Here is a 25,886-nt window from a genome sequence, read left to right as displayed (position 1 = left end):
TGATTTCCCTCATTAAGTAGTAGATAATAACAACAATAAACAAACACATAGAGACAGAGATTGGATTGGTGGTTACCAGAGGGGAAGGGGGGAGGGAGGAGGGTGAAAGGGATAAAGGGATAATTCGGCACATGTGTGTGGTGATGGGTTGTAATTAGTATTTTGGTGGTGAACATGATGTAATCTATGCAGAAATAGAAGTATAATGATGTACACCCGAAATTTTTACAATGTTATAAACCAATATTACTGCAATAAACAAAAATTTAAAAAAAAAGAAAAAAAAAAAAAGAAAAAAAAATTCATTAGTAGCCCAGCCAGAAAGGACCCATAGTGGGTAGAGGAGAGTCTTCCTCCCCTTCACTTCTCAATGAACTCAAGGCACTGTCCATGCCCTCCAGCCAAAGCCCACCAAGAACACACCTATAGATGTAGCCAGAACTATATACCTTGGGGACAGTGGGATGTTTCAGTAAGAAGTAGTAGGAAAAGACTTACAGTATTTGGGCCTGTGCTAGGGATTTGGGGATAGTTTAAGAAAGCAGAGCTTTGCCCTAGAGTGGATGCTGTCAGGTAGGGAGTGGTGGTGAATAGAGATAGATACATCTTTGATTAGGTATTGTGTTCGTCTGGTAGGGCTGTCTGAAACATTTTCCAACACCACCTAGCAATTCTTCAATTCTCAGTGGACACTAACTGGGTGTCCTACAAATTTAACTTAATTCTGACACTATCTATGTGGAGATAGAATCAGGTCCCACTGGTTAAGGGCTCAGCTTTTCCAAATAGGCTGCTACCTAATCAGTGTGAATAAAAGCCTTACAGGGTAAATGGATATACAAGAAATTGAAATGAAAACTGCAATGCTAAACTATATCACAGACTTTAGCACAAGTTGACTTATCTTTAAAAACTCTGTTAAATGAGAGACAAAATGATTACTTGTGATTGCTCAGTGTAATGGGAAAGGCTGAGCGTGTACTGCTCACGTGAGGGCTAAGCACATATTACAAGAATGATAATGGCATTGGAGTCAGGAATATAGAAGGAGGAACTTGGACTGTAATGGCAAGACTGGATTTGAACCTTGACTTCTCTACTAATTAGCTGGGCTACTTAGCTTCTCTTAGTCTCTGCTTCCTCATCTGTAAAATAGATATCATAATACTACTTGGTTTAAGGAGTGGTTCACCATCTCTTCTACTTCCACCCTAGTTCTGGTCACCATAATCACTTGCATAAACTCTTTCAAACTCTTCCCAGCTGGTCCGCCTGTTTCCATTTCTACCCCTCGTTCCGACACAGCAGTCCATTATCCACTTAAACAGTAAAATTGAATCATGGTACATCTTTACTTGTCCCTACCCTCAGGATAAAACCTGAACTCTTTACCACGGCCTATAATGACTTGTACACTCTGGGCCCTTTCTACCTCTCTCCTTCCACTGTTCTCTTTAATTCCATTCTAGCCTCCCTGGCCTTCTAGCTATCCCCAAGCTCACCGAGCTCATTCCTAGGTCAAGGATTTTGCTTTTTCACTTGCTATTTCTTCTAAGATGAAATGAGATGGCTTGTTCCTTCACTTCTTATAAATCTCTGCTTCAATGTCGTCAGCTTAGAATGGCCCAGCTTGACGCCTTATTAAAATACCATGTTTCTTTTCCAACCTCTCTCTATCTCTTTAATCTCCTTGAGCATTCTACAGGGCACATATCAAAAACTAAAATTATTATATCATACTCTCTGTTTCTGTGTGTATTGTTTGTCATGTCCACAAGCATATAAACTCTTGGAGAGCTGTCTGAATCCCTGTTTTTTTTTTTTTTTTCTAGTTAAACAATGATTTTTATTGCTTGAGTACATAGACAAATTTACGCAACCAGAGCAGAGGCTGTGGATGACTGGTGTTTCCAGTTTGGGGGAGGACTTATTTGGTTTTATGATATTGAGCCAATTGGTGAATGTAGCTCTCGATCAGAATCAGATGGAATTTAGCATCCTTATCCTTTCTGTCCCTCTCAAGTTGCTTATGAATAGCAACAGCTTTCTTAATTAAGTGGTAGAGATCCTCTGGAAGATCAGGAGCAAATCCTTTGGACTTAAGGATTCTCAAGATGTCATTGCCTGGCACAAAACATACTTGTGCGACAGCACATGAATCTCTCAGGATCACACTGATTTGTGAGGGAGTCAGGCCCTTCTTGGTTGGTTTGTAGATCTGCTCCTTCATGTCATCAGACATCAAATTCAACGAGGTGGGAACTCTGCTGAAACAGGGCAGAGCCGACTGAGACAGCCCCTTCCTGGCAGCATGTGTGTGACCCATGATGGTGGTGGTCAGGCAGTGAAAAAGCCTGAATCACTGGCTTCTAACACAGTGCCTGGCGTGTATTAGACACCCAGTAAGTACCTATTGAATAAGTAAATTACAATTGTGTCCCTTATATATTCATCAAATGTTAGTTTTCTTTCTTTCATATTTTTTCTTTGGCCTGGTCTTGTGACCTCTTCTCACCTGGAACCTGAAGGAACTGCATCAGCCAGTTGATATGGTAATTTTAACTTGACTATTAAGATTTCTAGGGAATATAAATGTGAAAATTTAGAGTTAAGAAGCTACGAGTTAAGTTCTGCATGCATGAAAATCAATGCTTCCAAAGGCCCAGAGCACAGGAATTGTGAAAAAGAAGTACAGAACTTTTACAAATTGATGAGAAAATGTGAAATTTCTAATAGAGGACAAATAAAAAAGCAAAAAAGAGACCAAATATACAATCTGAATAGGCCTATATCTATTAAAGAAATTAAATCAATAATTAATAACGTTCCAAAACAGAAAGTGCTGGGCCCAAGTGGGTTCAGTGGTGAATTCTACCAAACATTTAAGAAAGAAATTATACCAATTCCTTACAATCTCTTCCAAAAAATAGAAGCACAGGGAACACTCTTTACTCATTATATGAGGTCTGCATCACCTTAATACCAAAACCAGGTAAAGACATTACAATAAAAGAAAACTACACACCATTATCTCTTATGAACATAGATGCAAAAATCCTGAACAAAATATTAGCAAATCTAGTCCAACAATGTATAAGAATCCTGTGAGATTTATCCCAATTATACAAGCCTGGTTCAATTCAAATATCAATTAATGTAATCCATGACATCAAGAAGTGAAAGAAGAAAATCATATGATCATATCAATAGAGGCAGAAAAAGCATTTGACAAAATCCAACACTTATTTGTGATAAAAACTCTCAGAAAACTATGAATGGAGGGAAACTTCCTCAAGTTGATAAAGAATGTCTACAAAAAATCTACAGTTGACATTATACTTATTCATGAGAAACTTGTTCCTGCTAAGATCAGGAACAAGTCAAGGATGCCACCTCTCACCACTGACTTTCATCATTGTACTGGAAGTCCTAGACAGTGCAATAAGACAAGAAAAGGAAATGAAAGGTATATAGATTGAGAAGGAAGAAGTGAAACTGTTTTTTGCAAACAATATAATTGCAATATAATTGTCTATGTATAAAATCTGAAAGAATTGACAAAAAAACTCCTGGAACTGATAAGCAATTATAGCAAGGTTGCAAGACACAAGGTTAATATACAAAAGTCAATCACTTTCCTGTATATTAGCAATGAACAAGTGGAATTTGAAATTAAAAACACATTATCATTTTTATTAACACTACCCAAAGTGAAATCCTAAAGTATAAATCTAACAAAATATGTACAAGATCTATATGAGGAAAACTACAAAACTCTGATGAAGGGAATCAAAGAAGAACTAAATAAATGGAGAGATATTCCATATACATAGATAGGAAGACTCAATATTGTTAAGATGCCGGTTCTTCCCAACTTGATCTATAGATTCAATGCAATCCCAATAAAAATCCCGGCAAGTTATTCTATGGATGTTAACAAACTGATTCTAAAGTATATGAAGAGGCAAAAGACTGAGATTGGCAAACTCAATACTGAAGGATAAGAACAAAGTCAGAGGACTGACACTACCTGACTTCAAGACTTACTATGAAGCCATTGTAGTCAAGACATTGTGGTATTGGCACAGTATAGTATATAACAGTGGAACAGAATAGAGAGCCCAGAAATAGACCCATATAAATATACTCAACTGATATTTAACAAAGAAGCAAAGGCAGTGCAATGCAGCTAAGATAGTATTTTCAACAAATGGTGCTGGAACAACTGAAAATCTACCTGCAAAGAAATGAATCTAGACAAGACCTTATACCCTTCAAAAAAATTAACTAATTGGATCATAGACCTAAATGTAAAACATAAAACTATAAAACTTCTAGAATGAGGAACTCTAGATTACCTTGGGTATGGTAATGATTTTTTAGGTACAATGCCAAAGTCATGATCCATGAAAAAAATAATTGATAAGCTGGACTTCATTAAAATTAAAAACTTCTGCTCTGCAAAAGACAATGTCAAGAAAATGAAAAGACAAGCGACAGACTAGGAGAGAACATTTGCAAGACTTATCTGATGAAGGACTGTTATCCAAAATATACAAGGAACTCTTAAAACTCAACAATAAGAAAAAATTGACCCTATTAAAAAATGAGCAAAAGACCTGAACACACACCTCACCAAATAAGACGTACAGATGACAAGTAAGTATATGAAAAGATGCTCAACATCGTACATCATTAGAGAATTACAAATGAAAACAACAATGAGATACCACTATACACCCATTAGAATGGCCAAAATCCAAAACACTGACAACACCCAACACTGGTGGGAATGTGGAACAACAGGAGCTCTCATTCATTGGGGGCGGCTTTGCAAAATGGCACCACCACTTTGGAAGACATTTTGGCAGTTTATTACAAAACTAAACATACTCTTACCCTACAATCCAGTAATTGTGCTCCTTGGTAGATACCCAAATGAGTTGAAAGCTTATAGCCACAAAAACCTACACATAGGTGTTTATAGAAGCTTTACTCATAACTGTCAACAGTTGAAAGCAACCAAGATGTCCTTCAGTAAGAGAAAGGATAAATAAACTGTGGTACATCCAGACACTGGAATATTATTCAGCGCTGAAAAGAAATAAGCTATCAAGTCATGAAAAGATGTGGAGAAACCTTAAATGCATATTAGTAAGTGAAAGAAGCCAATCTGAGAAGGCTCCATACTGTATGATTCCAACTATATGGTATTCTGGAAAAGGCAAAACTATGGAGACAGTGAGAAGATCAGTGGTTTCCTGGGGTTAGGAGAGAGGGATGGATGAATAGGTGGAAAACAAAAGATTTTTAGAGCGGTGAAACTATTTTTATGATATTACAGTGGTGGATATATGTCATTATATGTTTGTACAAACCCATTGAATACAACACGGTGAGTGAACCCTAAGGTTACGTATAGACTTTTGATGATAATGTGTCAATGTAGGTTCCTCAATTGTAACAAATGTATCACTCTGGTGCAGGATGTTGATAGTGGGGGAGGCTAAGCATGTGTGGGGATGGAGGTATATGGGAACTTTCTTTACCTTCCACTCAATTTTGCTATGAATCTAAAACTTCTCTAAAAAATAAAGTTTATTCATTAAAAAAAGACAAAATTACTACCAAAATATTAATAAGTTAAACATAACAAAGAATCAAATAAATTCAAGTTACAACAATCTATGAGAAAGGGGCTGAGCAGAATTTCTGGTTTTAAGCAATCAGGTTGTAAAATGTTATTTCTCCTTCTCCTCTAGGAAGTCACCTCCCAAACACAGAGAGCAAGAAATGGAAACTGGAATTTCATCTTTGAGGGCACTAATGGTAACCTTAGCCCCCAACCACACGAAATGAAAATAGAAATTGACTTAGCAGAGAGTAAAAGGGTGAAACCTAATTGCCCGCAGGAAGGCGCCAATGACTCGAATTTCGCTCACCACTCTGCAGAATCTGGAGGAATTGAAGGCACCTGGTTCCATGGAGGTGGGAATAAAGCCTGGGGCTCAAACTAGGGCACTGTTTGTGTCAGTTCAAAGAGCGCTTTGACTCCCAAACCTGGTGAATTCCTCTATTAGTTTGCTAGGGCTGCCATAACTAAGTACTACAGACCCGGTAGCTTAAACAACAGAAATGTATTTTCTCACAGTTCTGAAGGCTGGAAGTTCAAAGTCAAGGTGCTGGCAGGTTTGGTTTCTTCTGAGGCCTCACTCCTTGGCTTGCAGATGATTGCCTTCTTGTGTGTCCTCACATGGCCTTTTCTCTGTGTGCAGGTCTCCTTGGTGTCTCTTCTCCTTCTTATAAGGATGTTAGTCAGATTGGATTAGGGCCCCACCCTTATGATCTCATTTAATCTTTTTTTTTTTATTTTCTAAAATTTTATTAAGAAAATTTTCAAACATACAGCAAAATTGAATATATTTCATAGTGAACACTCACATAGATACCACCTAGATTCTATCATTAACATTTTACTCTGCTTTATCATATAACTATACAACAATTCATCCATCTTATTTTTTTATGTATTTCACAGTAAATTGCAGGCATCAGTATATAGTAGTCCCCCCTTATCTGTGGTGTTGCCTTCCACAGTTTCATCTGTGGTCAACCACATTCTGAGAATATTAAATGGAAAATTCCAGAAATAAAGAATTTGTAAGTTTTTTTTTTTTAATTTTTTGTTTATTGCAGTAACATTGGTTTATAACATTGTAAAAATTTCAGGTGTACATCATTGTACTTCTATTTCTGCGTGGACTACATCATGTTCACCACCAAAATACTAATTACAACCCATCACCACACACATGTACCGAATTGTTCCTCATTTAATCTTAATCACCTCTTTAAAGGCCCCATCTCCAAATACAGTCACATTGGGGGTTAGGACTTCAACATATGAATTTTTGGTGGGGGACACAACTCAGTCTGTAGCAATCCCTTTCCCCACTCCACAGGTGATGAGGGGGTCATGAGCACAGACAGCTGCATGGTAGAAATGATGGTGGACAGAAAGAAGGAATTAACTGAGAGGGGGCTGGCCTGGTGGCATAGTGGTTAAGTTTGCATGATCTGCTCTGGTCTCCCGGGGTTTGCAGGTTCAGATCCCGAGCTCAGACTTACACACTGCTCATCAAGCCATGCTGTGGCGGGTCGCACATACAAAATAGAGGAAGACTGGCATAGTTGTTAGCTCAGGGACAATCTTCCTCAAGCGAAAAGAGGAAGATTGGCAACAGATGTTATCTCAGGGCCAATCTTCCTCACCAAAAAAAACAAAAAAAGTGTCTGTCACATAATAAACAATTTATTAAAAAAAAAAAAAGAAATTAACTGCGAGACTACATAACGAATGGTGAGGACCCCAGGCCACTTCTCTAGTCCTGGTCTTAGAAGGTGAGCTATCAGGCTTCTAGCCCACAGGGCAAATTAATCCTTCCTTCTCTGGAACTGCTACAAAACTTCTGTAGGGGGCCATTTATCAGTCACAAGAGTGGAAAATAGGGTGCGCCAAATAACTCAGGGGAAGATCCTCTCCAAATCAACGTGTGGTGCTCAGTAATGGAGAAATCAAGCAAAAATATTGTGACGTTTCTAGACATTGTTAAGTCCTTTGTTATGGCTCATCTTGCTTCCCCAAGAAATGAGTGGTTGTGTGCAATCCTTGCAAACCTTTGTGGTATTTACGGCAATAAGAGAGAGAATGTTTCTGAGATACCTGAAGGCAGGAGGAAGTCCAATTCATCTTTGCATCTCCTGAGCCTAGGACAGAGCATGTCTCATAATTGGTGCTAAACAAATGAATTCTGATGGTTCTGAGTGGCTTTTATTTTTGCATTTATTATTATAACCTATTAGGGAAGTAATTTGGGACATAATTTATGATATTTCAAGAGCAATTTGGAAATTTTAGAGATAACTAAACCGTTTAATCTTACCTTTGTATATAAATGCACATTTATGTTATATATCTATAATATATGTTATACACATTAGATCTAACATATATCTAATGTATATATTAAGTCTTGGTAAAAATCCATTTATAGATGAGGAAACTGAAGCTTGTAGAATTTTATTTTATTTTTTTTAATTTTTTGTTTATTGCAGTAACATTGGTTTATAACATTGTAAAAATTTCAGGTGTACATCATTGTACTTCTATTTCTGCATAGATTACATCATGTTCACCACCAAAATACTAATTACAACCCATCACCACACACATGTGCCGAATTATCCCTTTTACCCTCCTCCCTCCCCCCTTCCCCTCTGGTAACCACCAATCCAATCTCTGTCCCTATGTGTTTGTTTATTGTTGTTATTATCTACTACTTAATGAAGGAAATCATACGGTATTTGACCTTCTCCCTCTGACTTATTTCACTTTGCATTATACCCTCAATGTCCATCCATGTTGTCACAAATGCCTGGATTTCATCGTTTCTTATGGCTGAGTAGTATTCCATTGTGTATATATACCACAGCTTCTTTATCCGTTTGTCCCTTGATGGGCACTTAGGTTGCTTCCAAGTCTTGGCTGTTGTGAATAATGCTGCAATGAACACAGGGGTGCATGTACCTTTGCAAATTGGTGTTTTCAAGTTCTTTGGATAAATACCCAGCAGTGGAATAGCTGGATCATATGGTAGTTCTATCCTTGATTTTTTGAGGAATCTCCATACTGTTTTCCACACTGGCTGCACCAGTTTGCACTCCCACCAGCAGTGTATGAGAGTTCCCTTTTCTCCACATCCTCTCCAACACATATTGTTTCCTGTCTTGTTAATTATAGCCATTCTGACTGGCATGAGGTGATATCTCATTGTAGTTTTGATTTGCATTTCCCTGATAGTTAGTGATTTTGGACATCTTTTCATGTGTCTCTTGGCCATCTGTATATCCTCTTTAGAGAAATGTCTGTTCAGGTCTTTTGCCCATTTTTTAATTGGGTTGTTAGTTTTTTTGTTGTTGAGATGCATGGGTTCTTTATATATTTTGGAGATTAAGCCCTTATCAGAAGTATGGTTTGCAAATATCTTCTCCCAATTTTTAGGTTGTCTTTTCGTTTTGTTGATGGTTTCCTTTGCTGTGCAGAAGCTTTTTAGTTTGATGTAGTCCCATTTGTTTATTTTTTCTATTGTTTCTCTTGCCCGGTGTTTGAAAAGGGTTGTGGTTTTGAAAAGATGTTGCTAAGACCGATGTCGAAGAGCGAACTGCCTATGTTTTCTTCTAGAAGTTTCATAGTTTCAGGTCTTACATTCAAGTCTTTAATCCATTTGGAGTTAATTTTTGTGCATGGTGTAAGGTAAGGGTCTACTTTCATTTTTTTGCATGTGGCTATCCAGTTTTCCCAACACCATTTGTTGAAGAGACTTTCTTTTCCCCATTGTATGTTCTTGGCTCCTTTGTCAAAGATTAGCTGTCCATAGATGTGTGGGTTTATTTCTGGGCTTTCGATTCTATTCCATTGATCTGTGTGTCTGTTTTTGTGCCAGTACCATGCTGTTTTGGTTACTATAGCTTTGTAGTATATTTTGAAATCAGGGAGTGTGATACCTCCAGCTTTGTTCTTTTTTCTCAGGATTCCTTTAGCTATTTGGGGTCTTTTGTTGTTCCATATAAATTTTAGGATTCTTTGTTCTACTTCTGTGAAAAGTGTTGTTGGAACTTTGATAGGGATTGCATTGAATCTATAGATTGCTTTAGGAAGTATGGACATCTTAACTATGTTAATTCTTCCAATCCAAGAGCACGGAATATCTTTCCATTTCTTTGTGATTTCTTCAATTTCTTTCAGCAATGTTTTATAGTTTTCGGTGTACAGATCTTTCACCTCTTTGGTTAAGTTTATTCCTAGGTATTTTATTCTTTTTTTTGCAATCGTAAATGGGATGGTATTCTTAATTTCTCTTTATGCTACTTCGTTGTTAGTGTACAGAAATGCAACTGATTTTTGTATGTTGATTTTGTATCCTGCAACTTTACCATATTCGTTTATTACTTCTAAAAGTTTTCTGGTGGATTCTTTAGGGTTTTCTATATATAAAATCATGTCATCTGCAAATAGTGACAGTTTCACCTCTTCCTTTCCAATTTGGATCCCTTTTATTTCTTTCTCTGATGGCTCTGGCTAGGACTTCCAATACTATGTTAAATAGGAGTGGTGACAGTGGGCATCCTTGTCTGGTTCCTGTTCTTAGAGGGATAGCTTTCAGTTTTTGACCATTGAGGATGATATTAGCTGTGGGTTTGTCATATATGGTCTTTATTATGTTGAGGTACTTTCCTTCTATACCCATTTTATTCAGAGTTTTTATCATAAATGTATGCTGTATCTTGTCAAATGCTTTCTCTGCATCTATTGAGATGATCATGTGATTTTTATTCTTCATTTTGTTAATGTGGTGTATTACGTTGATTGATTTGCGAATGTTAAACCATCCCTGCATACCTGGAATAAATCCCACTTGATCATGGTGTATAATCTTTTTAACGTATTGTTGTATGTAATTTGCTAGTATTTTGTCGAGGATTTTTGCATCGATGTTCATCAGTGATATTGGCCTGTAATTTTCTTTTTTTGTGTTGTCCTTGTCTGGTTTTGGTATGAGGGTAATGTCAGCTTCATAGAATGAGTTAGGCAGCTTCCCCCCTCCTCAATTTTTTGGAAGAGTTTGAGAAGGATAGGTATTAACTCTTCTTTGAATGTTTGGTAGAATTCACCAGGGAAGCCGTCTGGTCCTGGACTTTTATTTTTGGGGAGGTTTGTGATTACTGTTTCGATCTCCTTACTGGTGATTGGTCTATTCAAATTCTCTACTTCTTCTTGATCCAGTTTTGGAAGGTTGTATGATTCTAAGAATTTATCCATTTCTTCCAGATTGTCGAATTGGTTGGCATATAGCTTTTCATAGTATTGTCTTATAATCTTTTGTATTTCTGAGGTGTCTGTTGTAACCTCTCCTCTTTCATTTCTGATTTTACCTATTTGTGCCTTCTCTCTTTTTTTCTTGGTGAGTCTAGCTAAAGGTTTGTCAATTTTGTTGACCTTTTCAAAGAACCAGCTCTTGGTTTTATTAATTTTTTCTATTGTTTTTTTGGTCTCTATTTCATTTATTTCTGCTCTGATTTTTATTATTTCCCTTCTTCTACTGATTTTGGGCTCTGTTTGTTCTTCTTTTTCTAGTTCCTTTAGGTGCATTGTTAGATTGTTTATTTGAGATTTTTCTTGTTTGTTGAGATAGGCCTGTATCGCTATAAACTTCCCTCTTAGAGCCGCTTTTGCTGTATCCCTTAAATTCTGGCTTGTCGTGTTTTCATTTTCATTTGTCTCCAGGTATTTTTTGATTTCTTCTTTGATTTCTTTGTTAAGCCAGTTGTTGTTCAGTAGCATTTTGTTTAATCTCCACGTATTTGTGGCTTTTCTGATTTTCTTCCTATAGTTGATTTCCAGTTTCATACCATTGTGGTTAGAAAAGATGCTTGGTATTATTTCAGTCTTCTTAAACTTATGGAAACTTGTTTTGTGGCCTAATATGTGATCAATCCTGGAGAATGTTCCATGTGCATTTGAAAAGAATGTGTATTCTTCGGTTTTTGGATGGAATGCTCTGTATATATCTACTAGGTCCATCTGTCCTAGTGTGTCGTTTAAGGCCAATGTTTCCTTATTGATCTTCTGTTTGGATGATCTATCTGTTGGTGTAAGTGGAGTGTTAAAGTCCCCTACTATTATTGTGTTACTGTCTATTTCTCTTTTTATGTCTGTTAATAATTGCTTTATATATTTAGGTGCACCTACATTGGGTGCGTAGATATTTACAAGTGTTTTATCCTCTTGTTGGATTGTTCCCTTGATCATTATGTAATGCCCTTCTTTGTTGCTTTTTACAGTTTTTGTTTTAAAGTCTATTTTGTCTGATATGAGTACTGCTACCCCAGCTTTCTTTTCATTGCCATTTGCGTGGAGTATCTTTTTCCATCCCCTCACTTTCAGTTTGTGAGTGTCTTTAGGTCTGAAGTGTGTCTCTTGTATGCAGCATATATATGGGTCTTGTTTTTTTATCCAGTCAGCCACCCTATGCCTTTTAATTGGAGCATTTAGTCCATTGACATTTAAAGTAACTATTGATAAGTATGTACTTACTGCCATTTTTTAACTTTTTTTTTTCTCAGTGTTTTAGTAGTCCTTCTCTGTTCCTTACTTCTTCTATACAGAATTGATGGTCACTTTAGTTTGCCTTCTGTCTGAAAGCTGTACTCTTTAACTCCCCTCCTCCCTCCTTTTATGTTTTTGATATCATATCTAACCTCTTTTTTGTGCATTTGTATCCATTTCCCTCTTATCATGGAAATAGATAATTTTTCTTATTTGTGGTCTTCTCTTTTCCCCTTAAGTCAGTCCCTTTAACATTTCTTGTAGCACTGGTTTCTTGGGGACAAACTCCTTTAATTTTTGCTTATCTGGGAAAATTTTGATCTCTCCTTCCATTTTGAATGATAACCTTGCTGGGTAGAGTATTCTTGGCTCTAAGTTTTTTCCTTTTAGCACTTTAAATATATCGTGCCATTCTCTTCTAGCCTGTAAGGTTTCTGCTGAGAAGTCAGCTGATAGCCTTATAGGGTTTCCTTTGTATGTAACTTGACATTCTCTTGCGGCTTTTAGGATTCTCTCTTTATCTTTAATTCTGGACATTTTGATTATGATGTGTCTTGGTGTGGGCCTCTTTGGGTTTATCTTGTTTGGGGCTCTCTGTGCTTCCTGTACCTGGATGTCTGTTTCCTTCCTTAGGTTAGGGACGTTTTCATCTATTATTTCTTGAAATAGATTCTCTGCCCCCTTGTCTCGCTCTTCTCCTTCCGGGACACCTATAACACGGATGTTAGTGTGCTTGATGTTGTCCCAGAGGTCCCTTAGACTGTCCTCACTCTTTTTAATTCTTTTCTCTTTTACCTGTTCACCTTGGGTAATTTCTTCAAGTCTTTCTTCCAGCTCACAGATCCTTTCTTCTGTATCCTCTACTCTGCTTTTGAGTCCCTCTAATGAATTTTTCATTTCCAGTATTGTATTCTTCATTTCTGATTGGTTCTTTTTTATATCTTCCATTTCTTTGTTGACATTCTCACTGAGTTCATCTATTCTTCTCCCCAGATAAGAGAGCATCCTTAACACTCTTAGTTTGAACTCTCTGTCGGGTAGGTTGCTCATTTCTGTTTCACTTAGTTCCTTTTCTGGGGTTTTGTCCTGTTCCCTTACTTGGAATGTATTCTTTTGCCTCCTCATTTTGCCTGTTTCCCTGTGCTTGTGTCTACGTATTAGGTAGGTCAGCTATGTCTCCTGCTCTTGGATAGGTGACCTTATGTAAGTGATGCCTTAGGAGGCTTCCAGTGTTCTTCCCTCAGTTCTCAATGTTCCAGGGGTGGCCCCTATGTGGGCTACGTGTGTCCTTCTATTGTGGCCTGTTTGCTCTCCCTGTAGGCACCCAGGGAGGCTGTGTTATGCTCCTGGCCAGCTGTTGTAATGCTCAGCTGCTTGTAGTTGTTGTGGGCCCTTCAGTCTCTTTATCAGGTGTGGGGAGCCCCAGCACAGTTGGCTGTAAGCTCTAATACCACATTTGTGTTGCAGTATTTCTTTTAAGTGAGTAGGCCCCCAGCGTGGCAGGTTGTTAGGCTCAGGGCCTTACAATTGCTGTAAGCCTCTAGCCTATTTGGTCTCTTGTCAGCTCTCTGAGGATTGCAGCTGGGTGGGGCTGGCCTCAGGCACAGGAGCACCCAATTGTTTCAGGCTTTGGAAGGTGGGGCAAACCTCCTATGTGGGTCTTTGAGAAGCACAAGTCTTCTGCAGCTGACAAGCCCTGTTGCCCACAGGTCCACACACACAGTCAACACAGTCCTGCCTCATGTGAGTGCCCCGACCTCCCCAAGCAGACCCAGTCTCTCCACGGTGGGAGCCCCACACACTTCGCCACCGCCCCACACTCTCCACCTGCTCCCTGTGCACACCCTGCCCCGCTCAAGTCGGCTCAGTCTTTAGGCTGCAGAGAATCCAGTCACCAATCCCTGCAGGCCCACAAGCTGCCTGAGGGCTTGTTGTTGGGTGGGGCCAATCTCTAGGCTGGGCTGCCTGCCCTGGCTGAGCTGGATTAAATCGGTGCTCTAGAGGGTGGGGCAGACCCTGGGCTAGCAGGCCTCAGGGAGAACTCCAATGGCGTCTGTGTCAGCACGCCCACACCAGGCCACAACAATGGCCGCCGCCAATGTCCCAGTCCCTGGAGAGGTCTCACCACTCACCGAGATGCACTCAGGGCCTATTAGGTGAGTCTCTTGTCACCAAAGCACTGTGCACCTTTCTTTCTGGTGATTTTAGGATGCTGTCTGGAACGGGTGAGTTTGTGCGCGGGCCCTTTAAGAGCCAGTTTTAGTTTCTTTGTGAACCGGGTTTTCTGGGGGTACTCCCCAGTGTTTTAGTAGCAGGCACAGTCAGATATTATGCCGCTGGTCTCGATTGTGCTGGGTCCACAAAATGCCCCCAGCGGGGGCGCTCCCGGCTCAGGGCCCCGCGTCTCCAGGGAGGCTGCGTACCTGTGCGCTGCTCCCGGCGGCCGTGAAGCTGGCGGCTTGTGAAGGCGGCGTTTTTCCTCTCCAGAAGGGAGTCTCTGCCTCTTCCACCTCAGTTAGGATTGTCCGTTGTTGCAGGAGTTCCTCTCATCCAGTTTTCAGTTCTGTCTCAGGGGTAATTTTTCCACGAGTAGTTGTAAATTGGCTGTGTCCACGGGAGGAGGTGAGTTCAGAGTCTGCTTACGCCGCCATCTTGACTCCGCCCCTGTAGAATTTAATTGATTATTGAGACTAGAGCTCAGATCTTGCACTTCTCACTCTTTTACTACATTATGTTGGCATAAGTTTTGAGTGCCAGATCTGTGATTAATTAAGGATTAATTCTTAAATGCTTAAAAGTAGCATTTAAGCTTCAAAGTATATTGTGTCTGACACAGGTAGAATTCTATTAAAAAGGCAGCACTGGGTAATTTGGACTGGGTGCTAATAAGTTGCATAAAAAATGTTTAAATATTATTGCAGTGTTATTCACAGTAGCCATTTATGGAAACAAACTAAATGTCCATTGACGGATGAGTGGATAAAGAAAATGTGGTGTGTGTATGCAATGGAATACTATTCAGCCTTAAAAAGCAAGGAAATCCTGCCATTTGCAACAACATGGATGAACCTGGAGCACCTTATGCTGAGTGAAATAAGCTGGACATAGAAAGACAAATACTGTATGATCTCACTTATGTGAGAAATCGAAAAAGTTGAATCCATGGTAACAGAGAGTAGAACTGTGGTTCCAAGAGGCTGAAGGATGGGGGAAATGGGGAGATCCTGGTCAAAGATCCTGGTCAAATATCCAGTTATAAGGTGAATAACTTTGGGAGACCTAGTGTACAGCATGGTGACTATAATTAATAATGATGTATCGTATACTTGAAATTTGCTAAGAGAGTAGATCTCAAATGTTTTCACCACATACACAAAAAGGCAACTATGTGAGATGATAAATGTGTTAGCTTGATCGTGGTAATCATTTCACAAAGTATACTTACACTAAAACATCATGTTGTACACCTTAAATATATACAATTTTTATTAATCTTAACTCAATAAAACTAGGAAAAAAATTAAATACCTTTAAGAAATATATTTTACTGTAAATTTTGTTTTATCTTGTAAATAATTTTCCCTGCCTTCCAAATTTTCTGCATATCATTTATAATATTAAAATTGGATTTAAAAATAAAACTACTTTTGAAGAAGTAACAGCTTTTAGATGTTAGTTTTTTTTTTTTTTTTTGGTGAGGGAGACTGGCTCTGAGCTAACATCCATTGCCAATCTTCCTCTTTTTGCTGAGGAAGATTAGCTCTGAGCTAACATCTGTGCCCATCTTCCTCTATTTTGTATATGGGATGCTGCCACAGCATGGCTTGATGAGTGGTGCATCTGTCTGTGCCCGGGATCAGAACCTATGAACCCTGGGCCGCCAAAGTGGAACGCATGAACTTAACCACTGTGCCACCGGGCCAGCTGCCTAGATGTTAGTTTTGATATTATGTTCTTTTTCCCATGAGTATTTCATATGTCTTTCAATTGTAAGTTATTAATAGTACATCATTTTAAATACAAATACAAAGAGTTCACAAAATTAAAAGGCTTTTTTGAGGAGGGAGAGAATATGCAATTGATAAATGAAAGCGGCAAAGAGGAAAATATAAAAATACTGATATTTTTATATCAATGAGGTGGTGCAATTTACAATTGCAACAAAAAGAATAAAATACCTAGGAATAAACTTAACCAAAGAGGTGGAAGATCTGTACACCGAAAACTATAAAACATTTCTGAAAGAAATTGAAGAAGACACAAAGAAATGGAAAGATATTCCGTGCTCTTGGATTGGAAGAATTAACATAGTTAAGATGTCCATACTTCCTAAAGCCATCTATAGATTCAATGCAATCCCTATCAAAGTTCCAACAACATTTTTCACAGAAATAGAACAAAGAATCCTAAAATTTATATGGAACAACAAAAGACCCCGCATAGCCAAAGCAAACATGAGCAAAAAGAACCAACCTGGAGGTATCACACTCCCTGATTTCAAAATATACTACAAAGCTGTAGTAACCAAAACAGCATGGTACTGGCACAAAAACAGACACACAGATCAATGGAATAGAATCGAAAGCCCAGAAATAAACCCACACATCTATGGACAGCTAATCTTTGACAAAAGAGCCAAGAACATACAATGGGGAAAAGAAAGTCTCTTCAACAAATGGTGTTGGGAAAACTGGATAGCCATATGCAAAAAAATGAAAGTAGACCCTTACCTTACACCATACACAAAAATTAACTCCAAATGGATTAAAGACTTGAATGTAAGACCTGAAACTGTGAAACTTCTAGAAGAAAACATAGGCAGTACGCTCTTCGACATCAGTCTTAGCAACATCTTCTCAAACACCACGTCTGACCGGGCAAGAGAAACAATAGAAAAAATAAACAAATGGGACTACATCAAACTAAAAAGCTTCTGCACAGCAAAGGAAACCATCAACTAACGAAAAGACAACCTAACAATTGGGAGAAGATATTTGCAAACCATACTTCTGATAAGGGCTTAATCTCCAAAATATATAAAGAACACATGCATCTTACCAACAAAAAAACTACCAACCCAATTAAAAAATGGGCAAAGGACCTGAACAGACATTTCTCCAAAGAAGATATGCAGATGGCCAACAGACACATGAAAAGATGTTCAAAATCATTAACTATCAGGGAAATGCAAATCAAAACTACAATGAGATATCACCTGACGCCCGTCAGAATGGCTATAATTAACAAGACAGGAAACATGTGTTGGAGAGGATGTGGAGAGAAGGGAACTCTCATACACTGCTGGTGGGAGTGCAAACTGGTGCAGCCAGTGTGGAAAACAGTATGGAGATTCCTCAAAAAATCAAGGATAGAACTACCATATGATCCAGCCATCCCACTGCTGGGTATTTATCCAAAGAACTTGAAAACACCAATTTGTAAAGGTACATGCACCCATGTGTTCATTGCAGCGTTATTCACAATAGCCAAGACTTGGAAGCAACCTAAGTGCCCATCAAGGGACAAATGGATAAAGAAGCTGTGGTATATATACACAATGGAATACTACTCAGCCATAAGAAATGATGAAATCCAGCCATTTGTGACAACATGGATGGACATTGAGGGTATAATGCAAAGTGAAATAAGTCAGAGGGAGAAGGTCAAATACCGTATGATTTCCTTCATTAAGTAGTAGATAATAACAACAATAAACAAACACATAGGGACAGAGATTGGATTGGTGGTTACCAGAGGGGAAGGGGGGAGGGAGGAGGGTGAAAGGGATAATTCGGTACATGTGTGTGGTGATGGGTTGTAATTAGTATTTTGGTGGTGAACATGATGTAATCTATGCAGAAGTACAATGATGTACACCTGAAATTTTTACAATGTTATAAACCAATGTTACTGCAATAAACAAAAAATTAAAAAAAAAAAAATACTGATATTTTTATATCAATGAGGTGGTGGTTATATTGTGCCTAGTTTACTATTGTTCTTTATATTATGTATATAGTATACCTTTATGTATTAAATATTTCATTATAAAAAATTAAAAGTATTCTATCTTTAAATATGTTATTATACTGCCTTACCCAGGTTCCAAAGTTGACATCGTGCTCAGGCAGAGACACTTATTTTTTTTGTGTGTGCGAAGAATATGAGCCCTGAGCTAACATCCGATGCCAATCCTCCTCTTTTTGCTGAGGAAGACTGGCCCTGGGCTAACATCTGTGCCCACCTTCTTCCACTTTATATGGGAGGCTGCCGCAGCATGGCCTGACAAGCGGTGCGTCTGTGCGCGCCCGGGATCCGAACCTGGGCCGCCAGCAGCAGAGAGCGAGCACTTAACCGTTACGCCGCAGGGCCGACCCCCAAAGACACTTAAATATCAGGAATCTGCCAGCTCCTGAGCACAGTGAATTCTGGCGTCTATAGTAAGATGACTGGATGGTACCTTAACGTCCTGTTTAAGATTAACTTCTCATCCTTAACAACTGTAATAAAAGTGATAATAGTGAATAGTGTCACACAGGGATATTAAAAATGGACATTTCAGATATATTATAATTATATTAAAGTGTTCTGCATGAATGTGTGATATGAAAAAAGATGTTTAAATAAGCCACCCTTTAGTTTAGTGTTGGTGTCTGAAGGAGAAAAAGATATAAAGAATATGTCAGAACAGCAACAAAGGTCTGATACATTGTTTCTCTGTGGAAAAAAGCTTCATTGCTGTGCAAAAGTCTCTCGAAATATTATACTCTAGGGTTTGAGAAACAGAGATGAAGCAATAAAAAGTAAATTTTCTCTTGGAAGAAACCTGAGCTGAAAACCAATGAAATAAGAATGGTGCCCAAGTTCAGCGTCATTTTTACCTCACATGCCCACCTACATTCAGATTTGACCAGGTCAGGAGGTAAAATGGATGTGTCTGTTGTTGCCTGGTGGGCATTTTCCTTCACAACAAACCCTCTCAATGATAAAAAGGCAAGGATAGTTTAAATCAGGCCATTTCCAAATGTCAATCAGGTTTTCTAATTTGCATAACAGCCTGAGATCCTGTCTGACAGTTGACTAGGTAATTCTACTAATTATGTTAATAATTACATGTACTGTCAAAAATCCAGAAATAGCAAAATTAAAACCACCAGATCAATAAAATAGTATTTAGTGAGAGTTTATTGTGCATATAAGAACAGTTTTCCAACTGGGAACTTTCAAATTCAAAACAGATATGAATCTCAGGGGTATAGAGTTACAGGATGGCTTGTAAAGTGAAAATGAGGAAGTTATTTAAACTTTACAATGATTGGTTATTTCAATGGGAGTCTCCAGATGGCAGGGGATTGATTAAAAGTGATTATTTTATACCGTTTTTTAGGAAGATGACTTAAATTTCTTTTATGATTATCAGAGGCATTTACTAGAAATAACCTAAGCTAAGTTTCACTTATGTTCATGAAATAAGCTAGATTTAGTTTTGCTTATGTGGCTTAAACGGTTTTGTCTGGTGGTTGCCAGAGGCAGGGGTTGGGGGTGGGTGACGTGTGAAGGTGATCAAAAGTGCAATAAAATAAATAAGTCATGGGGATGTAATGTACAGCGTGGTGACTCTAGTTAACAACACTGTATTGCATATTTCAAAGTTGCTAAGAGAGTAGGTCTTAAAAATTCTCATCACAAGAAAAAAAATTTGCAACTATGTATGGTGACAGATGTTAACTAGACCTATTGTGGTGATCATTTCATAATATATATGAATATCAAATCATTACGTTGTACACCTGAAACTAATATAAAGTTAGATGTCAGCTATATCTCTATAAAAATAAAACAAAATATAAAGTCTTAAAAAAAATCATTGTGATACCTGTAAAAAAACCAATCAGATTTACATATATTGCAAATTAATTGCTATAGAAGAACTGATAAAAATTTTTGAAAATCGCTATTTGGTAACCACTACATTGACAATAGTTTCAGGTGTTAAAACGAGTGGGTAAATGTTTAATTAGAAGTAGAATATTTACATCATCTCAAAGTTTTCCACCCCTGCCAAAAACAAATGGTTTTGTCTGCTCAGAGAATTTTCAAGTCTGGTCTACATTTTGTATTTAATTTTTTTTTTCTTTTGCTAAGGAAGATTAGCCCTGAGCTAACATCTGTGCCAATCTTCCTCCACTTTATATGTGGGTTGCCGCCACAGCGTGGCTGACTAGTATTGTAGGTCTGTGCCTGGGATCCAAACCTGGGCCGCCAAAGTGGCGCATGCTGAACTTAACCACTACACCACCGGGCCAGCCCCTTTATTTAATTTTAACAGTATTTAATTACTTACTAATTTATACACCACCATATTCCACAAATAACATGAGGCAAGTCAATTATGATACTTACATAGTTCTTTACATTTAATGTGATTTAGCAAGTTTCACTTAGGTCTAACAATGTCTCTGAGACCAGTACTAACAGCTCACTTTTACAGCTGGAGGAACTGCAGTTCACAAAGATTAGTTGACTTGCTCAGTTGTGAGGCAGGTATTAATACTGTCTTCTTCTTGGTGGAAAAGTGAAGTTTAGAGAAAAGAAGTAAATTGCTAAAGAAGACATACGTAGCTTGAGGTGCTATTAGGAGGTGGAATTTCAACTCAAATTTACTGACCTTAAAGACTGTCATTAACTGGTGTGGTAAGTTACCTCCTGAAAATGTTGTTTTTCTGATGGTTTTGTCCAAGAAAAAAACGAGTCATTCAGTCAATTCATAGTTCCACATACTATTTGTTTTGTGTGCGTGAGGAAGATCAGCCCTGAGCTAACATCTGCCAATCCTCCTCTTTTTGCTGAGGAAGACTGGCCCTGGGCTAACATCCGTACCCATCTTCCTCCATTTTATATGGGACGCTTGCCACAACATGGCTTGCCAAGCGGTGCGTTGGTGTGCGCCCGGGATCCGAACCAGCGAACCCTGGGCTGCTGCAGCGGAGCATGTGCAATTAACCTCTTGCGCCACTGGGCTGGCCCCTCCACATACTATTTTTTATAACATGGATGCAATTTAGAATTAATTTCAAATTCTTCTGACAACATGAGATGATCCATTTTTATTTCTAAAAGATTCGTCCATCCAGGGAATTCTGCTTATGTTTTCTTGCATAATCTTACCCAATAAATTCTAAGAGAAAGTTCACCTTGGTAGAAAAATATCTGCTGTTTTATCTGTGGAGAAACCCTAAGTCAGTGGAGTTGAGTATTAAAAGAAATCAAAAGAGTGTGTTAACCTTTACTGTTCATCTTGTGCCCTCAACAAACACGTTTTCAACCTGACAAAATAGAATCGATTACTTGCTACTCAATTTTTTTTACCATTAAAATGCAATTAATTTCCCGTTACGTTATAGAAGTTAAAAAAGAATATAAGAAGTGATGGGAAAATTAACACTGGGTGCTCTCTCTTTTTAAATGTGGACTTCTTTTAGTTGTGAGGAAATGCCCAAGACTGCTTAGGGTGACATTTTCTGAGAGCTATTTACCATGTATATAATTAGAGTAAATACTTGAATGAACTGTCTGCTTTTTGCTGAACACTAAATAGCAATAAAATATTACTATTCTAGCAGTTGTTTCTCCTGGCCACGAGATTTTGGGACTCTTAAGAATCGGATATGGATGAACTTGGCACCCTGCAGCTCAAATCGCTGGAACCTGGCCTCTGTGTAAAGTCTTCCTCTGTCTGGAGGTGGGAATGGTGGTCCTTGAGATGTTTCATAAACTGCCATGTATCTTCTTGGTTCCTATTGATGTCAGGACTGTCACACTTCTGAAGTGCTCGCCTAAGGGGCCCCCGGGAATAGGAAGCCTGGAGCTAATGCCAGTGCCCCACTAATGCTGCTCTGATGGTTGTGCTAACTGCTTCTCCACAGCTCAGTTTCTGATGTTACCTGGGCCAGTTGCCTCCATATGGGTCCCTGGGACCAGCCACTGAGATGGCTGGACTTCACTCTCCTGCAATAGGAGATGACGGCCTTTATCCTTTTCACACTCTCTTTCTGCTGTCGAGAACTCACTTTAGGATGTAAAACTGATCCCCCAGCACCAGCGTGCATCCCTGAACCGTTTTGATGGTCCTCAAATATAGTGGAGAACCTTCCATCTTTCATCAGCCACACTTCTTCTCTGGAATTCAGTCCTTTTTTTGTTTTGATTTCTGACCAACCAACTCCCTAGGATTCTGTCACCAGATTAGAGGTAGGTCTTGTCAAAGGTTTTACAACATGCGAGTGACAAGCTTTTCACTTAGTAATGTATAATGTAGACTTCTGCAAGTATGTTGTGGAGAATTAAATTAGGAATGTTCCATAATAATTAGAGAAAAATTATACATGAAACAAAAAGTATGAAATGAATCAAAATATAACATGTAAAATTAAGGGTGATATACAAACTTCTGGTTATAAGGTAATTAAGTCCTGGGGATGTAACGTACAGCATGGTGACTATAGTTAACAATACTGTCTTGTATATTTGCAAGTTGCTAAGAGAGTAGATCTTAAAAGTTCTCATCACACAAACAAAAATTTGTAACTATGTGAGGTGATGAATGTTAACTAGACTTATTGTGGTGATCATTTCACAATATATACAAATATTGAATCATTATGCTATACACCTGAAACTAATATAATGTTATATGTAAATTATGTCTCAATAAACTTAAAGGTGACAAAGATAACATTTAACAAGCATTTAACAAGTGGTTTTAGGGGTTGGCCTGGTGGTGTAGTGGTTAAGTTTGCGCGCTCCACTTCAGTGGCCCAGTGAACCAGGGTTCACTGGTTCAGATCCTGGGCACGGACCTACATACTGCTCATCAAGCCATGCTGAGGCGGCGTCCCACGCAGAGCAACTAGAAGGATGTACAACTATGACATACAACTGTCTACTGGGGCTATGGGGAGAAAAAAGAAAAAAAAAAGGAGGAAGATTGGCAACAAGATGTTAGCTCAGGGCCAATCTTCCTCAAAAAAACCCCAATTGGTTTTAGATTTATGCCTAGGCATGTTGAAAGTCTGAATGGCTCACATATAATATTGTCTTTAAAATTGGCCTATTTTACTAACAATGTATTGGATGCAACTTTTGCCTAACGATTGAGAAATGGATGTTCATTGTGAGAGCCCAGACGTCAATAAGACCTTTGTGGGCTTTTAAAGAAGCACTGTGCTCAGTATTGACTTTGCTTTTGGAATCTAGGACACACAGTTGAAGTTGCTTAGTGCCAATGACTGACTGTCTCATCTGGAGTAATCTTGCTCACAATCTTTTGTGGCCTAATAGATATTTCAGTCTCACACATTCGCCAAATAGACGTGGGCTTTCTTCTCTTTCCACTGTTTCCTTGAAGAGAACTGATAGTACGCTGAAATGGGAAAATGAAAACAAAATAGGAAACTTTACTTTCTAAAACAACGTTATAGTATTAAGATTACAGTTTAATATAAGATAAGTTGTCCATATACCAAACTTTGAAACTCTTGTTATATGCTCCCAGATGGCCTCAATTAGCATTGAAAAATAATAGTTTTGGTTTATCTATTCCTCAGTAAAAGGACATTTGGGTTTCTTCCATTTTTGGTGGTTATGCATAAAGCTGATACAAACAATTGTATCCTGGTTTTTATATGAACTGTTTTTACTTCACTTAGATAGCTAGGAGCACAATTGCTGGGTTGTACAGTAAATGTGTGTTTGACTTGAATGAAACTGCCAAAATGTTTTCCAGATTGGGTGGGTGTACATTTTGTATTCCCACTAAGAATTGAGAGGAGTCCCACTAAGAACTGAGAGGAGCCCAATTGCTCTGCATATTTCGAATTAGTTAGTATTGTCAATACAAAAAATCATAGCCATTATATAGGTGTCTAGTGGTATCACATTACAGTTTTAATTTTCACTTCCCTGATGGCTAATGATGTTGAGCATCTTCTCATGTGCTTGTTGCCATTCATATATCTTCTTTGGTGCAGTGTTTGTTCAAATCTTTTGCCCATTAATTAATTTTAAAATATTATTGTGTTTTAAGTGCTTTTTATATATTCCAGATACAAGTCCTTTATCAGAAATGTTATTTGAAATATTTTCTCCTAGTCTATGGCGTATCTATCTTTTAAATATCTTAACAATGTCTCTCAAAGAGCAGAAGTTCTTAATTTGGAAGTCCAATTCATCATTATTTTTCCTTTATGAATTGGAATTTTGGTGTCACGTATAATGGAGTATAACTCAACGATAAAGGCAACAAACTACTGAAACCTGCAAAAATGTGGCTGAATCTATATACACTAAATTAAGTGAAAGAATCCAGACTTGTGAGGCTACATACCATGTGATTCCATTTATTTGATGTTTTGGAAAAGACAAAATTAAATAACAGAAAATATCAGTAGTTACCAAGGGCTGAGGGTGGGGGAAGAATTGACTATAAAGGGGAAAGGGGAATTTTTTTGGGGGTAACGCAACTGTTCTATATCTTTATTGTGGTGCAGATTGCACAACTATATGTACTTCAAAACTCACAGAGATTTGTTCGCTAAAAGGGTGGTTTAACTGTATGGAGATTACGCCTAAATTAAAAAAAAAAGTAACAGTTTTTACTTAGTTGTTTCCTTACTGCAACTCACTTCCTTTAGGAAGGAGTTCTGAAAGCATCAATGACATAGAGTGGAAAAGAGTTTAAGAGGTTAGGAAAGGAGTCATACAATCATATCATACAAGTGATAATACAGATAGAAAACATTTGTAGAGAGTGGGATAGAATTGTTTGCTCTACGGTCAGGAAGGATGGTGGGGTGTTGTGGCAGACACTGCTATACATTTCCTAAAACCATTTTATCTACCTCCTGGGCACACTATTGGATGATAATTTCCAGCCTCCCTTGCAATTATGTCAGACCATGTGACGACATCCTGTAGAAGTTTGCATGCCACTTCATTGCTAGGCCTATAAAAACCTCTTACAATCCTACATTCTTTTTCTCCCCTCGAATTCTGGATAGATGCAGAAGATATAGCAACAGATTTAAAGTCCAGTGAGATGGTGGAACCATTAGGTGGAAGTATCCTGGGTCCATGAATGACCATATGGAAGGAACCCTTCACTGGATTGTAACACAATTTAAAAATAAACTTTTATTTTGTTAAATCAATTGAGATTTATTAGATTTGTTTGTTGTAGCACTTTGTGTTACTTATACTAACCCAAACAAAAACAATCATATTTCCTTGCCGGTTCAGGGATATTAAAAGGTTGGACTTTTTAGTAAGAGGATAATGAGATGATTAACCCATGATGGTGGAGGGCTTCAGATATTTTTGTATATGGAATTTTTGGTGGGAATCTTTTTGAGGGGTTTCTTTTGACCTATGGGTTTTAGGAACACGTTTTGCACTTTCATTTGGGCTAGATTGTTACATGGTACCTGATTTATCTATTGATTAATACGAGAAGTGTATTAAAAACATTCTACTATGTTGGTAGATTTTTACAATTTCCCATTGTGTTTATACAATTTTTTGCTTTATATTCGTTGAAGTTATGTTATTAGTTGCATATAATTTTATTTTTTTATTTTATTTTATTTTATTTTTTTAATCTTTATTTATTTATTTTTTTCCCCCAAAGCCCCAGTAGATAGTTGTATGTCATAGCTGCACATCC

At 38.0% G+C, this 25,886-nt stretch overlaps 1 pseudogene; it reads right to left on the bottom strand.

The window, feature by feature from the left end:
- Positions 1-1,927: 1,927 nt before the first annotated feature.
- LOC101406188 (small ribosomal subunit protein uS15 pseudogene) lies at positions 1,928-2,326 on the bottom strand (annotated as a pseudogene).
- Between the last annotated feature and the right edge of the window lie 23,560 nt (positions 2,327-25,886).

The sequence above is a fragment of the Ceratotherium simum genome, chromosome 32 (assembly GCF_057802395.1).
Source record: "Ceratotherium simum simum isolate JZ-2026a chromosome 32, ASM5780239v1, whole genome shotgun sequence".
Classification (NCBI taxonomy): Eukaryota; Metazoa; Chordata; class Mammalia; order Perissodactyla; family Rhinocerotidae; genus Ceratotherium; species Ceratotherium simum.
Note: the sequence above shows the minus strand (reverse complement) of the source record. Positions and strands in the feature narration are given on the sequence as shown.